Source organism: Hoplias malabaricus, chromosome 6, assembly GCF_029633855.1.
Source record: "Hoplias malabaricus isolate fHopMal1 chromosome 6, fHopMal1.hap1, whole genome shotgun sequence".
In the NCBI taxonomy this organism is placed as follows: Eukaryota; Metazoa; Chordata; class Actinopteri; order Characiformes; family Erythrinidae; genus Hoplias; species Hoplias malabaricus.
The window spans coordinates 25,068,901-25,085,929 of NC_089805.1; the positions used below are offsets into that span (position 1 = coordinate 25,068,901).

The 17,029-nt window shown below is 40.7% G+C and overlaps 1 protein-coding gene across 3 annotated transcripts in view; it reads left to right on the forward strand.

Annotated features, from left to right (window-relative positions):
* The window catches only part of rhbdf1a (rhomboid 5 homolog 1a (Drosophila)), a 50,598-nt gene that overhangs the window by 11,524 nt on the left and 22,045 nt on the right, over nucleotides 1-17,029 (forward strand). The gene's annotated exons all lie outside the window — the stretch shown is intronic.

Here is a 17,029-nt window from a genome sequence, read left to right on the forward strand (position 1 = left end):
ACTTTCCAGGTGTTAGATTTCACAGTTCTATATTGATGCCACGAAACATCTGAGAGTATTTATCCCTTGGTTTGCAGCAAATGCAGAAAATACTCTGACTTGTGCTATAACACCTTTAAAAGTTAGCAGAGACAAATGTTTGTATATTGGAGCTTGAGCTGTTTCTGTCATCAGTTTGGAGCTATCATATATCCACAGTTAGTTAATTAAAATAGATTGTCAGCCAATTTGGCCACTTTAGACATATAATTGTGCTTTAAATAAAGATAATCACAATTTCCTGAAAATTACTAATATTTCAGGAGTGTTACAAGATCATACCACCATAAGATCCACTGTAATCTCAGAAGTTATGAAGCCATCTGAGTCCCCAGAAGCCTGAGGCATTCCCAACCTCTCACAGTGGGCTTTGATGCCAGGCCTAACGGTCTGCTCCCATCAGACCAACTGTCACACTTCATCTGGCCCACAATTGAGGCAGAAAATACATGGACTTTCTCTGCATGCTGAATACACAGACTCTGGTATAGACTCTGTTCTAAACATGGAACTTTTCTGATTCAGGGTGTTGGTGGATTTAGTGTTGTGAGGTCCAGGAACGTTCTACATCCAGTATTGTGGTCTATATCACTATGCTCATATTTCTGCCATACTACTGACTGATCGGTAAACTGTATTGAGAAATATAGACTGTAAATTAAAGATCTAAATTAAATTAAATTAAATCAAAAATAATTTGCCATCTGCTTCTTATAGGTCCACATTAATTGAACAAACACTGTACTTTACGTTCTGTAAACCTGTTTCCATGTGATAAATGGTGATTTGTCATTAAATGTGACATATTAAACCTTCTTTCCACATATAATTCTTGCCCCAAAGAGCAGAGAGGAGTTATGCCTTTTAAGGCATAAAAGCTCTTAATTTGACCATATTCACTTAGTTCTCTTAATCATCTGTTCTCATTATTGTCATGTGTGTCTCAGTTCTCAATCAGTGAATCATTGTGTCTGTATTACACAGTTCAACCCCGCCATAAACATGAGTGTGGCGGTGGTGCAATTTTAACAATTCATAGCAATCAATATGTGCACAAAATCAGAATGGCTCTTTTTCATTCCTGGCTTAGGCAGCTGCATAAAGCTGACCAGTTGGTCATATTTCGAATTCTGTTAGTTGGTAGGCTCCAGATCCCCAAGTTAATGTGCAAATGCACAAAAGTAATTTTGGCATAAACTGTATCCTTTAAGTTGTAAACAGATTCTTTCCAAATGGATCGTCACAGAGCATTCCAGGGGAAAAATGAGTGTAATGTGACTTGTAATTGCATGATTTTGATAAGAACAAATATTCTGAAGTGTTAGTTTTATAAACTAAATCGCAGTAATGCCTTTGAAGCCAACTTTCAAAATTATTTCATGAAATGTTTGCAAATACTTTGCCTTTTGCTAGAGACATTTATTACTGGACAGTTCAGAGACATGGCGTTGGCCTAAGCCTGAATTTTCCAAATGCGCATACAGGGCAACTGATGAGCAATGATGTGTTTTTTCAAGATTCTGTATTCTCAGGTATTTTATTTTGTTTGTATTATGTTACTGCTAATTATATGATATCGTTATGTTGAATCCTGGCCATGTCTGAAATTATTTTCTCTTTTTTCTTCATTGGACTAATAATAGACTCAGTCAAAGAGGTAACGTTTTTCTTCGTTTTTCCAGAGCACTAAATTAATGGCTTGTAAATGGCAGGAAGTGCTGTAGTTTTCAACCCCCAGTGTTTTTTCCTGAGCAGCAGCACTCAGCGGGTGATGCAGCATGTGTCATTTATTTATCATGTTCTGATCTCCCTTTATATCCTTTTTGTTAAACAAACCACTTTGGCTGAACTGAACTCAGGAAGTCTTTATTCTCATTTGTTTGGTCTGTCCAGTCTTTCCGCTGTTGTGTAGTTCATTCTTGTTTTTGTTAAAACATGGCACCCAGTTGTTGGTGGTGCATCATAATTGGTGCGTCTCATTTCTGTAGTTGTGACTGGCAGGGAGAAGACCTCCACCAATGAGTGCGTTTCCTGCCTCCATTTGGATCTCATCAGCTCTTCTGCTTGCTGCTTCCTTCCCATTGCCCTTTAAATAAGCAAGTTTCTGACCTCAGTGTTTCCTGGTCACTGACAACGGACATGACGTGATTCAACAGCCGGAGTTTTTTAGGCTGTTGTTTGTTGTTTCTTTGTTTTAGATAAGATAAACTCTGGAGTCCAATTATATTGCTCTAGTCTTTCCATTAGTGAATTTATTTTTAGTTCAAGGTAGTACTGAGGACTTATCTTTACTGTTGTCTGTTGTTCAGTGAGCTCTATCTAGTCTGCCTAGTCAAAATGATTTAATAATATCAAGGTTTTGGAAATTAATGCTTTGCTGTCAGATATCAGTTGACTATTCTCTGGTTGTCAGTGTTAAGTTACATCTCTCAAACAGCAGAAACTTATAAAAGCTTAAATAATATAAATAATGTATAGGGTGGGAGTCTCAAACAGATCTTAGTGGTTTTGCTGGTTTAAAGTATTCAGCTTTTATATCTTATATAATTCTGCGTTCTATTCATAGAATGTGTTATAAATGCCATCCTCATGCTGCACTTGTTTTTTTTAACCATGATAGTGTTTTAAAAACTAAAGAACTAGTTTAATTTTATCATTGGCCTTTCAATGCAGTGCAGAATTACCTCATATAATACAGATGGTTTGTCAACAAGGCTTTGGCTGCTGCTGATCCAGGGTGGGGGACTTGGGGGGGGGGGAGTGGGTTGTTGTTATAATTTAGCTTTTTTTAAGGCTCATTTCTTCCTCTCATTTAATTAGAAACTTACTGGTATATAATGTATCTGTATGGTTTTGTGTGTGGAGTTGCATTCAGCTGAAGCTAAACGAATTAAAATGTCAAAGCCAAATACACTACATTATGCATATATTATTGGGGCTGAAATAAAAAACGCACACACAACACAAGATAAAATGGCGTTATTCATTAAAAAAGCTTGTTAGGATCTAGGTAGATCTGCCAAAAATTGCGACACATTCAAGAGGGAATGTGCTTGACAGCCACAATTATATTATATAGCCAAATTTAGGAAAGGTCTTCTAATTGAACTTTTTCAAGAATTTAATTTCAATAAGCAGCAAACTAAAATCCAGAGTAATGCATACAAATCCTCTTACAGTGGGTGTACACTTGCACTGCTTCTCACAGCATTTTGTTGGGTGGCATGGCCCTGCTTGACATGTGGGTGTTTCTCTTTGTTCATTGAAATGAAATAAAATATCTGCTGCTCTCCAGTCTGAACCACATGAGTTTTTCCATATCCCTGTGCCTGATTGGCTATATACAGCGCAACCGCTACATTCGTCTGCATAAACTTTTCTCACCAAACTGCAGACTGTAATGCACCACACAGAGCAGTGAAACTCCCTACTGTGATGAATTGGATGAAGTGTAAGTGGACACCAACCATCATGTGCACTTTATACCAAGCACAAGGCAAAAGGTTTTACATGATTTCAGCTCCTTGCACCTATAGAAGCATATGTAGTGTTTTTAGAGTGGCCACATCATGGCATCATCAAGGATTTGTAACCTCTGCACTACAGACATGAATTTGGCTGCTGTTCTACCCTGTCTCAGCAGCAGAGATGGGTCAGTCTGTTTCCTGGAAGCTGACCTCTTGCTGGGCTTCACGCGCATCCGGGCCGATCCACGTCGCACAATAGAGCTCTTTGTGGCTCGGTTCAGGCTGATATCATGCTGGAAAGTATTTCGATAGGGATCACATGTTGTTTGGGCATGCTGCGGCTCTGAGTCTCTTCTTTGCTCACTTAACAGGAAAAGTGTCTGACCTCCGAGAGACAATGTAGCACTTGTTTAGCACTTTGGGGATGCATCTGAGTGAATCTCCTTTGGGGTTCCTGTCAAGATACATCTAGTTTCCATTTTCCCCAAAGCTGCTGCTCGATAGGGAAGGAAGCCCTGTACTGCCTGCATGTAAGAAAAAAAAGAGGTCAAATGCTGTGTCAGAAAGCTGTTGCAAGGCAAACAGCTAATGCCACTAACCCATTAGTGACTGCTGGATGCTACTTGCAAGGCTGTGAGAAAGTAGGACATGTCAGCAATAGCTCTTATTTGACTTGTTTTATAATGAAGTCATTGTGTGATAAGTCATGCTGTGCCTATAACACAGCATCAGAACAGGCGTTCTAAATTTTGGATTCTTGTTAGTTTTAGAATGGTTTCATTGAGTTTGTGCTTACACTGTGGATTCAGATTTCATAACAGTGACATAGTGATGTATTTCCAATATTTTATATGACATTATTATTAGTCATGTAATCATCTGCAGCTTAATTTTGAACACATTTAAAATGTTTTGTCTTCTTTATTTTCCCACAGCTTCTTACTACGTCTGAAATGAGGCACATTTGAATCTACTGAATGTCAGTGAACATGGAAATCAGTGTAGATCGGCTGATACGTTGTTACCTTTGAAATATATCAGAATGAAAGAAACAGGTTTACTATTTGCATAAATCATGCAGATTTTCCAAGATCGTTGTTACCACAAAGTCATGCTGAACTGTGGAGTTTGTCACTGAATGTGCAGACAATTACAGTACGTTTGAAAATGCTAAATGGATTGCAAATAGCGAGGTGTTTTGTCAGTGTGTTTTACAAACATGCGACCATTAGACTAGCTGCACGGGTTAAACAACTCGGCTCATTATTCTGTTGACCTTCTGTCCTGTGGCCTGAGGTCATGTCCTCTGAAAGTGTGTTTGTGATGGAATCTCCTCATTTGCTCCTGGCCTGTGCTCTTCTCATGTCTCAAGTTGATTAGGCAGCTGCCCAGAGGGACTTTCTAACTCCCACATATGAAGAGAGCCTCCCCATCCTTTAACCTAGCCCATTCCCTCATAGAAAGATAAGACACTTTCCACTTGAAGGGAATACAATTGTTGCTCAGATATTCAAATCCTAGGCGCCAGGCTTATCAGCCTTGAATGATGCCATTCTATATGTTTTCACCGAAGTGGAATTTCCTAATGAATTATTTGAGTTGAAATTAGTAGTAGACTGTAGTTAGTTGTTGGTTTGTCAGCTGCTGTATTGTGACCTCAATATTGAGTCACTATAGATAGTAGTCAGCTGCGACGGTACTTTTTAATATCTCTGTGTGGTGTACCTGCACTTAAGCCCTTATAAATCAGATCCCAGATTAGTTTAGCAAACACAGGCCCAGACCTAGGCACAAGCATGATTCATACTGGAGCTTGTTTTCTCTTTTTATCCCCTCTGTCAAAATATCGAATGTATGTCTGTAGCTTTAAGGTGGGTAGTGTATGGGGCACAGTTCTGGTGTTCTCTGGTTTTGATAATCTGCCTCAGGTCCTCCGTAAAGAGAGTGTTCTCCATGCCCGGTAGGAACAGCAAACGTACTCTGAATTATTCACAAATGTAGGCCACCTGAATAATTTATCCATTTGATAACCCAAACTGCAGTTGTTGGGCAAGCAAACCTAAATGGATCATGCATGCTCCTGATTAGATAAACACTCTTTCTCTCCCTCACCTCTCAAAGTCTTGGAAAGTAGACATTCCATTTTTTTTTTTGCTTTTCCCTCTAGAGCCTTGACAGTAATTAGAAAAGACTCAAAACATCTAGCTGCAGTTTTTGAGGGAAAGGGCTTGCGCAAATGTGTTGAGTGGAACTTACGCAAGAAGTTATGTCTGCAACTCCAGCTTAAGGCCCCCAGAGTGATTGTTAAATATATACGAGCCTATTTCGGGAGCAGGGTGTTGAGTGCTGGAAGTCTACATAATACTGCAAACAGCTAAAGGTCACTGAACAATGTGCAGCAAGAGGCTCCTCCCAAAAGCCGAGGTAGAGTCTGTACAGGGCAGGAGTTGGAGCTTTCATCCTCGGACTTCATAACAAGTCAGCAAAGTTGTGATTATAAATGCTGGACTAATTTTTTAGTCGTAATGGAATCAGTCCTCCACAGAGCTTTCTTAAGATCAGAGATGTGTTTATTTGGACGACTTCCCAGTCAGTTTTTGAGCCTGTTACTTACTGGATTATACATTACTACTGATTGTCCCATGCCTATCCTGCATGCTTTAGCTTCCCTATGTGAATTTGTATGGCTTGATATCTAGATGGATAGATAGATAGACAGACAGACAGAAAAGTAGATATTAAGATGTATGATGTAGCATGTCTCCAACTTTATTTATTCAAAACTAAACTAAAACTAAACCTATTGGCTTTGAAAATATTAATATTATTATGCTAAATTTTAAATCAAGTGCACCCTGTGATGAGCAGCAGTCAGTGACAGATGTAAATAATGGATAATGAATTATTGAAAATGTGTATAAAAATCATAATTGTTTTTATATTGTTATTATATTATATACTGACCTGCATTATTGTCCAGGCCTCACCTACACTGTAAATTATACTGAAAATATTACACCCTTAATAAGCCAACGGAAGTTTTTTGGTTCCTCTTTGACAGTAAAATGTGTTCTGAAACACCCAGGAAGATCAGGGGGAGATCATTATTGTTTGTGCTGAGTAGGTTGACAACTCTGGGAAACCCCTGAGGTCTGCATCTGCAGGGTTAACCATGTGCCTTGCTACGCAGACAGGTTTGCACTCTTCCTAGTCTGAAAGTGGCCACTTACAAGTGTTTACTTTGCCCTGAGAAAGCAGCCATGGTGCCAGCAAGCCAGTCTGCAGGGCTAAGCAAACACAGGCAGGGGTATGAGCTCCTCCAGACAAGTCCCACCCACCCACCGTCGCCTTGACACTCGATCACAGGGTCAGCTGTGGTATTTGTGTGTGTGCGTGTGTGTTTGAGTGTTTGAGTGTGAGTGTGCGCGGGTATGTGTTTATATGCGTGTGTGTTTAGTGTCAGTCGAGATGGTTTGGGGTGACAGTAAGTCACATGCCACCATGCTGAGCCCGGTGTAGATGTGTGCAGCATATAGATGGAAGATGTCACACAGCCCCAGGCTCGACTGTCCACTTCTGTACAATCTAAAGTATTTCTGGCCACCAGAGGAGTGGAGTCCATCCCAGATTTCTGCTTCTTCTTCTGCTCTTAAGCCTGAGTAAGATTCTGTTCACCCTTTAGATCTGTGTGGCAAGGAATCAGCTGTTCAAAGACACACTTATCTGCTGTTCATTGGAAAGAGAGTGAAATAAAGAAACTGTGAGGTAAGATTGAGTGATATAGAGGGAGGGAAACAGAAAGTGAGAGAAAAGAAAGCAGAAAGGGCAATATTGTAGACAAAGTAAAAGAGGAGAGAGAGAATGAGTTGAAGAACAGGACAGGACAAAAAGGAAGCGAAAGAGGAAAGAAGACAAACGAAAAAAATAGAGGCGTGAAGACAAAGATAGAAAAAGAGTAACGGATGGTTATTAGAAAAAAACTGAACTAAGTCAGACAGAGAAGGAGAAAAAAGAACAAGAGAAGGAAAGAGAAAGTGGGTGAATCTATGTGAAAGATAGTGTGTGGGTTTGTAAATGTGGGGGTGAGAGAAAGGGAGGGAGAGAAAGAGACAGAGAGACAGACAGAAACATTTTGACCATGCAGCACTGATTACATCATTCTGGCAGCAGCCTCCAAAAATTCAGCCGAGTCACCTGGTTCCACTCTTTCTCCCCATATGTGATGATGGGCTTTATTTTTAGATGCTTAATCTGGTTCAGAAGTCGTCCACACCCTCCGCACAGCCTCGGCCTGACCAGAGCTGTGCCCCTGCTTTATTAGTCTTTAAATTAATCCTCACGGTGTGCTATAAAAAGATTAGAAATCCGGCCTGCAATTAATATGCAGAGTTTTGCATGACAGGCTGCTTTTTCATAATGTGCAGAGGCATGTTTGGTTTGAACAGTCCTTCCTCACAATGCTTTGAGGTTTGCACGTTTAGTTCATCTGTAAAGGATTGCTTCCTCTACTTAAAGACAAGCGTAGGCTGAGATACCTGTCATGATGGGGCTGTTTCATGCAGAAAACACTAATCGTGAAATAACTGTTTGAACAATAAAATCCATGAAAATCTATGATGCTTTTGTGACCAAAAATAGCAAACAGGGTCAGGAATTTTGTTCCAAAATCTCACGTGATGCTCCTAAGTCTAACGTGAAAAAGCAACTTATCCAGCAGCAGTTTCTCATGCCGTGTAACATACAGAAATAGTACAAACTGCTGTTTTGCACAATATATATATTGGGCCTTAAAGCTAATGTAACTAAGCAGGACTTTATGTGAACTGGGGTCGATTAGCTAACTGGCTCCTGTTAGAATTCCATCTCTGTTAGTAACATCAACATTTTTTAATTTACCTCTTAGGATTTTACTGTTGTTTCACCAAAGTTAGTGATATATAGGGGCTGTGAAGGGACTTGGAAGTAGTTTTAGGAATTCACTATCCAGTATGGTCAAAAAACCCTACACATATGTTAATGCATAAACTCATCATGGAAATATTGCAGTGAAATAACTTTCATTTGGAGATTATATTTGCCTTATAACTTTCTGTTTACACACACACCCTGACATATGATCAAAATATAATATTAGATCTACCATTAAAAACACTGTTTGTGAATGGTAGTGTTTTGTAAACATCAGCTAGTGTTGTAAACATCAAGCTGTTTATTCATAACCCTTTCATGTATTTCACTATTAGGTGAGAGAGATGTTTGAGTCAATTTTGAATATCTGATGGTATCCCCACCCCAGAGAACAGTTCTATGTTTCTTTGAAATGGAGCATTTGGCATTAAACCACTCTGAATGATTTTGACAACTGACTAATCGTGGAATTCCCCTTAAATCTGGAGGTCTATTACATCCTGAGCCTAACCACATAGAAAACAATATATATTGGCTGTGTAACTTATCGCAACCACAATGAATACCATCATAATGGCCACACCAGTTAAAAAGGATTGTTTCAAGACAGCAATTATTGCCATAATTAGAGAGTGTGTGTGAGAGAGAGAGACGCTAAACTGGTCAGGATGTGAAGTTCTCAGAAAGGAAGTGTCCAATGGTATACAGTCACTCACACAAACACATATTCAGATACATGAGGTCATATATCATTGTGATTGCTTGTCCCCGCAAGTCTGGGGCTTTTTGGCCAGGCCTGTCTGCCCCAGTAACACAGAAACCTCTCCTAGTGTCACAGCATCAACAGGTCTACCTTCAGTTCTGCTGTGTACACACACAGTTTCACAAAAACACTGCTCTGCCGTCTTTGCTGCTTGACCACACTTTTGCCCGCTTTACAATACTCACATCATGGTTTCTCATGGAACGTCCAAAAGATGGACATATTCAGACATTAAAGTTACCGTACTTTATAAGGGGCGTTTAAAAACTCCACATTTCAGTATTTAAAGCTGCACTCCACAGAGGGTTTTTCATTGCTTTATATCAGTGATCTAAACTAGTCATCACTGAGCCAGTAGCATAGTCACAAATTTCTACTGAGGAAGGGGCCAGGTTACAGGTTTTGGATTCAAAGGGACCATGCTCTCTATAGGTGTGTTAAACCGCTAAGCAACCATTCATTGTAGCTTTCATAACTATGATGTGGAAGTATTGGTGCTTTTCCACCGCATGGGTCTGGCGCTACACAACTCGACTCGACACGGCTCGGCACGCTTAAAGCTTGTCGTTTTTCCACTGGCAGGGCTCTCTCGCGAAATTGAGTCAGTGACGTCGAAAAAAGCCCATCTCTAACAGAAATCACAAACTTTGAAAACCACAACAACAGAGGTGGTAAAGTTAGGCACTGTTTACTCATCATGTATTTGCATGTTGTTTGAGTTTTTCAGACTGAACACGGCTCCGCTCCTCAGTTCTCACAGAACAGTTTTATGCGCGTTCAGCTTTCACTCGGCCATCAGCCCAAGGAGCATATAAACCTCTTCAGAACACCTCAAGGCAGAGTTATGAGCTGCCGCTGTGAGTCCGATAAAAATAAACGTGAAAGCTGCTGTAACTTTAGAGTTTTTACAAGCGACGGTTTGTCCTGGATTTGAATGAGCTCTGCATTTCCTGGTGATTGACATGGCTCTGGCCAATCAGTGCTCTGCAGGGTTTACACATCACCATTTAGTACCTTCTCCACATGGTGGGAACCCCAAGCTAGCTGGGACTGAATACCTACCCTGTTCCAGGGACCAGGTACCAGATTTGGCCAGTGGAAAAACAAAAGAGCCATGTGAAGTCGTGTAGGTTCCATGCAGTTGAAAAGCGCTGTATGATACTATGATATTGTCCCCAAAAATTTCAAGTGCAAATCTACACCATTGGATGGCATGCCGTCAAGTAAATGTCCCTATAGTCTGCTGGAATTTGGAAAGCAAGGGGGAGTTTTTGGTCTGTTACCGTATGCACTTGTAATGAAAATAGAGACATGCGATATAAAGTTATTCGTTAGGCAGTTCAGGGTTTGGCGTATTTTATAGATCGATTAAACTGTCCTGTATTTTTCTGAGACTCACCAATCTGTGTACTTTGTAACTCAGTTCTGTAGAATCAAGGCATTGTCTCAGAATAGAACACAAAGTAGAACAAATCTGAGAATGCTTAACTTGGCGCAGCTTGGTTCACCTGTAAGAGGAATTGGAAGTTTTTGTTATTCATTATTATTATTTCACTTTCATTATTAGAAAGAAGCACTACTACTGTGGGCCATTATACTAACAAAGTGGTTTCAGAAGCTAATTCCTACTCCACAACACTCAGTATGAGAACCTCTTGAGTGAGAGAAACATACCCAGCTTTGACCTAAATTGTACTGCATGATAGTGACAGATTAGCTTTTGTGATCCACTTTTAGCTTTTTTGTCACACTGCTTCAAGAAAAAACATGCAAAAATGTCTTTAAATAAAGGCAAACCATGGAAAATGTCAGTCAGGAAGTTTCCGTTAAGAACCATCTATGGAGATCATCTGTCTTCACTGCTGTTGGAGCTGATAGGAGATGGAAACAGAAGGCCTGATGAAATACACACAATGGAAAGAGTTAACCAGACATGACCAGAAACCCCCCCCAACACACACACCTCAACCCTACTATTGGTTCTAAACATGCCTTGCTGAGGCACCACACAGAGGTTATGCTGCTTGCTACTGTTAGCCACACCTGCTCCAGCTGTATAGTAGTTGTGGTTATTATTACTATCATTGTAGCCAGTCATGTGTGGCTAACGCCAGTTCAACAGCTTATTTCATTTGTTTTAGCTTTGACAGGCCGCTCATGTGTTGTCCTGTTCCCTCTGACCTATAAATGCCCTTTGAAATGAACAGACGGCACACCTGCACTCTGTCTGTCTGAATTAAAGCTAAGAGCATTAGTCCTCTAAAAACACCAATTAAAGCTCCCTTTACCAGGCTTTGAATCTACACAAGCACCGTAGTAGCAGTCTGTGTGTGTTAAAGATGCGATTAAAGCTTCCTTGTAATCACTCCCCTGTCAGATCTCCTTTGCAAGAGTTGCAAAGATCTCAGCAGGACTTCCTGATAAATGAAAGGTTAAGTAAATAACAATTATTCATTGCCATAGGGCCATTCTTTTACACTCCTTTGTATTTTATGTTTTTTTTTTTAATTTTATTAATCTAAGTGCAGGGAAGGATTACCAAGCAGCATGCATTAGTCAAGAGAAGTGTGAGAGCAGGAAGCTAATCGCTTATATGTCACTGAGATGGAAATTGTAGGAGTTCTCTAGATCTTAATCAGAGAGTCGAAATTAATGTCTCAAAGGCTTTAAACCTTTTAAAGCTCAGTGGATTCAGATATGGCTGAGTCGCAGTGGGCAGATGCAAAGAATACAAGGACTGTCCTTTTAACATAAGCGGGATTGCAACAATGAGTGATCTTTCAACGCTTGATCTTTAATTGCTTCTTTTGGACTCTTGTCAGGAAGAATGCTTTATATCTGTTACATTCTTAACATGGCTCATAATGTGTAGTACAAGTGACCTTTCTCTAGCTATTATATGTCTGGATCCGGTCCTTGAATAGGGCCGTTTCCTTTTTCTGTGTCTGAGCATATAAATCTGGAGTCAAAACCTTCAAAGAAAGCACAAGCCAGATCCCTTGGACAAGAGCCATGTGTAGAACTCAATCCACTCATCCCCTCTGCAAGGCTGTCTGTGCACTTCAAGGATATTTTCCCCAAGGGCCTGAGTACAACACCTCAGACAGTTGAGCATGTGGGATGCTAAAATTTCAGGTGTTAAAAAAGGTCATTGTACACTGTCAGAAAAACGTACTGTACAAGTACATTATTGTCATTAAAGGCACAGTGAAAATGTATCATTAAAGGTACAACATTGGTTTAGAAATCCAGTTGTGTTCCCTGGAGTACATTATTTCTAATTTTTCATTAGATAACTCTGTTCTGGAGTTGAAATTGGGTGTGTGAAATCAACAAAACTATCATCTGTGGTCAACACAACGACCATAATTTTGTTAATTTAGTTATAATTATATATACCCCACTGGTTAGATTCTATGTCATTAACCCACTTTACTATTGAGAATTTTTTCTAGTGTAATTCAGACAACATTTGGGGCTAAATGTGGGTCAGAAAGAAGACATTAAAAATAAAAATAGACTTATTAGAATGAAAACAAACTAAGGATTCTAAACCAAAGACTATCTCTAAGCAGAAGTAAGATGGATATAAAGTGGCCCACACTACAGGATAATTGCAAAGGGTCTCCTGATGTTAGAGTGACCAACAAAAGATTATCTTCCCAGATTATCCTGTAGTTGAAGGAGTCCATAATCCAATCTTTACTTTTATATTGACAAATAAGTGTCCTGTAGCGTGGGGTATGAAATGTTAACATCATGCCTGGAAGTCTGATAAATTAGGGATGGGCACTCTATGATAATACAGTATACCTCCGCATTTAAAAATGTGGATGGCATCTCCAAATGAGCACTATATTTTAAAATTATGTGTCTGGTATATCTATCTCATCAGTACATTGCCAAATGAGCACATTCCTTTGAATTTAAGAGAACAACAGGTATAGGGCATTGTAGGAGCTGACTGACTGAAGATGTCACACACACACCCCCTGTAATGCCGCATACCACCTTTATTTTTTGAGACATTACTGAAAAAGTGCATACGGCCTATTCCCACTGTAAACCAATAGGGCTAGGGTTGTGGTTTCACTGCCGTCCACCATGTTTGTTTACGTCTAGAAATTCCTGACTTCTCTTGTGATGTAGGAGTTCACGAGAAACTCCCACGAGGTTTTGAGCCCCGGAGCTGACAGTTGGGCGTGAGTAATCTGAAAGTGTATGGTGTTTCATTGAGGGAGCATTGTCTTGTGTGTGCACTTTGAGGACTGTCAGCAATCAAGCTCAGATAAGTCTGTGTGGTGTCTCACGTTTTCAACATCAATTTGGATTTTTTAAATCCTGAAGCGTGGGCTAGGCATAAGTTAGCTTTTCTGAAACCCACGAGTGTGGAAAGCACAACACATGCTTTAAAAATAAACATTTCCTCTTGGACTCCAGTGTGTTCTGCTGTAGTCTGGATGACAAAAGATGTACACCCCTGTTAGTAGCCTGGTTACACTCCAGCACTAAAAGTACACCTTTGTCCCCAGGCATGTTTTCCTGTTGTGAAATATCTTCTGGCCCTGTGAGTCCAGCCTGGGCTCTGTCTCAGTTTAGCATGTTTATATTGGAGGAAGAGATGTGGATGGTTCAGAAAGAACAGGCAGCTGGCTTTTCAAGGTTCGGCCTTGGTCTCCCAGGAAACGCAAGGCCACCTCATTTCCAAACATTCTGAGCTAGAACTAGAGGAGTCAGCCGTGGGTTTGAACTGAGTCGAAGCTGCTGTGCCAGACAGATGCTAAGGGGTTGTGAACTTGAGGGAGATAGAGTTCAGGAAGTTCATGTCAGGGCACTGAAATGTTCATTGCTGCAACTAACCTCAGGCAATGATTCTAGTCCAGGAGAGACGGCAATTGATGGAATATTTACTGCAGAGACTGGAGTCAAATGACACAGCTGGGCAGGGCAATCAAGCCTCAATCCCACAATGCAATCTGCAGATCTCAGGCTGACGTCTCAGCTCAGCTGGAGAAGCATCGGGACAATCATGCAGCAAGACCGTCCAGATCGATTTAATTAGGGGAAGTAATTAGAGCAGTGACGGAGAAAGGCTGATGCGGCGGCTAAATGCTGCTGGTGGTCTGTTTCTACTCATGAAAAATCAAACAGAAAGAGACTTTCATGTTCCTTCTTCTAAGGCTTTTAAATTCATCTGTCACAGGGTGTGACCATGTCTTCTGACATTAGCATGAAAGCTCCGACTTGCTCAGGACACTTGGTCACAGCCAAGCTCTCTTGTAAGAGCTGACGTAAAGTTTGTTGTTTAAAAAAATAGGCTTGTACTTATGGGCTTGAAAGAATAGTCTGACAGAATGCTTGAGGGAGGTGGTTCCTCCTAGCTCTCCACACTGAGTACTGGAAAACTGGGCTAAGAAAACAGCAACCTGAGCTAATGTAAGCATTCTCAGAGCATCGATCTGGTCCTGCTTTGTCCACGACTGCCCCTGTAATCCCACACAGTCATCACACAGCAAAGAGACTGAAAGGCTGATGATGGCATCAGTTCACATTCCTTGTGTGCAACAAAACTGTGTTCTCATAGATGGACTGAAATGTTGGCTGGGGTTCCCTACACAGTGGTGCTTTCAACTGTTGGTCCATCTTCTCAGAGGAGTTGTGTGAACTGAAGTTTTATGTGCATTTATCTAAAAATCTGTTATCTCATATTTTTGTAATTTGTCCCTGTGAAGCATCCATAGTTGTAGGCTAATTATACTTGTCCACTTGGGCACTTTTTCTTGCCGTATTCCTCCACATCATCAGATATTCTGTAATGTCAGCATTGCATGGTTCTATTTTCATTGAAAGTGCGAGTGTGTTACCCTGCAAGGAACTGGCGCCCCCTCCAGGATTAGTTCACGCCTTGTGCCCAGTGATTCCAGGTAGGCTCCGGACCCGCCGTGACCCTGAATTGGATAAGCGGTTACAGACAATGAATGAATAAATGAACGAATATTTGAATCACAAGAGTTTCTGTGTTGTTAAAGAAATTTGGTGAACAATCTGCGGTACATTCAGAACTGGACGAGGCATGGCCTGCTCTCTCCTGATTGGCTAAACACAATACTAGAGCTGTCGCAATAACCAGTACGGTGTTACCACACTATTGACCAGCCAGCCGCAGGGAATGGCAAGAATTGTCTCCACCATGATGTATACATTGTCTTTCTTGGTTTACACTTTAGTGTGTGTGTAATGAATGTAAAAATGAATTCGTTTTTTCAAAATTGTAAAAATAAATAAACAAATAAAATAGGTTAAGAGTGTAATTTTTCTGTTGGCATCTGAACGGCTGCAGCTGAACCGCTGATGGCCAGTTAGGTCGCTGTGAAATGGGAAAATGCGAATTTGAAATCTCATCTATTTATGTATGATCTAGCTATCAAAGCCCAACTGCCTCCACCAGCGTCATGTCATGGAGCAGCCTCAAAATGAACAGTTCATGCTGGTTCAAGGTGACAGGAAAGTAGCACTGGAATCAGGATAAAATAAGTAATTTGCAGCAGTAATACCGTAGTGTTGAGCCCCGTTAAAACACAGCATGGGAAATTCTTTGACAGCCCTATGCAATAGACAATGTTGCTTAAGTCAAAAGCATTATTGGGCCACAATTACTGGAATTTCTTTTCCATGTCTTGTTAATGTTGTAAGCTAAGTGTCGTGTGTCGTAAGCTTTTTCAAAGAAGAAATTTTTATGTTGAATCTTGTTTTTAGTACTCACACACACACACACACGCACACACACACACACACACACACACACACACATACACACACATTCAATTCTAAGTCTAAGAATTCCAAGGAAGGACATTTAATAAATCAGCGACAGGGTCATGGAAGCCCAAGGCTCATTGACGCATGAGGTCAGATCCCACAGAAGAGCTGCTGTAGAATCATTAAAAAAATAGACTTAATGATGGCAAGTTATTAAAACACAGTTATGTTAAAGCAGTGTTGTGTTTGGTGTAACTTAAACCAGATGGAGACTCCCAGAAATGTAGAGCGTGAAAGGCTGTATGACTGGATGAGTTATGGCTTCCACTTCTGACTGAGCACAGGCCTGTTTGAAAACAGGACAAAAGATAACAAACATGTTGTTTTTTTCTCCCCTCCAAAACTAGCAACTCTTTGAGCAGATGCTGCTACCAAAGAGCCTCGCTGGCCTTCAGACCGAATGGTGTTTTAGTGTGTCCTCACTGCCTAAATGTCATCTGTTTATCGCACACTCCACATGTAGGTAACATTTTGATATTGATGTAGGCGTCAGCTCTTTTGAGTGTATTTGAATGAGGCGGATATTTGAAGGTATGCAGAGAAGAGAGAGGAAAAGAAACTGTATGTGGAGAAACAGGGCCAGCAGCAGCAGTTTCCTGTTGGTGCGGTCTTTGGGACTGTGCTTGTTGTGTTCCTGTGGGAGGGGAATGAGAATGATTTCTGTGATGGTGGTCTCCCACAAAGTCCACCACACGGTCAGGAAAAAAGAGACAGAGAGAAAAAAAGCAGCCATTTTAATAGTAAGGTGTGGTTAAGTGCAGCTAAGCCACTATCATTTAAACTGCATGTGCCAACACTATATTCGCCCCCTCCCATAGAGCAAACGTTTATTGGTCATTTGAACCGATCCCGGTGAGTAAGTGAAGGCAAACATCTGGCGCCTTTTCTTTATTTTTACCCACCGGTTTCCTCTAATGAAAAGGTTGAGCTTGAGTGCGTTTCAGGCCGTGCTGTGCTGTGTCTTTAGAGCGCCATCTTGTGGCTGAATACAAACCGTGACTCAGGGTTCCACCGCTGGCAAAGAAGGGCTGTC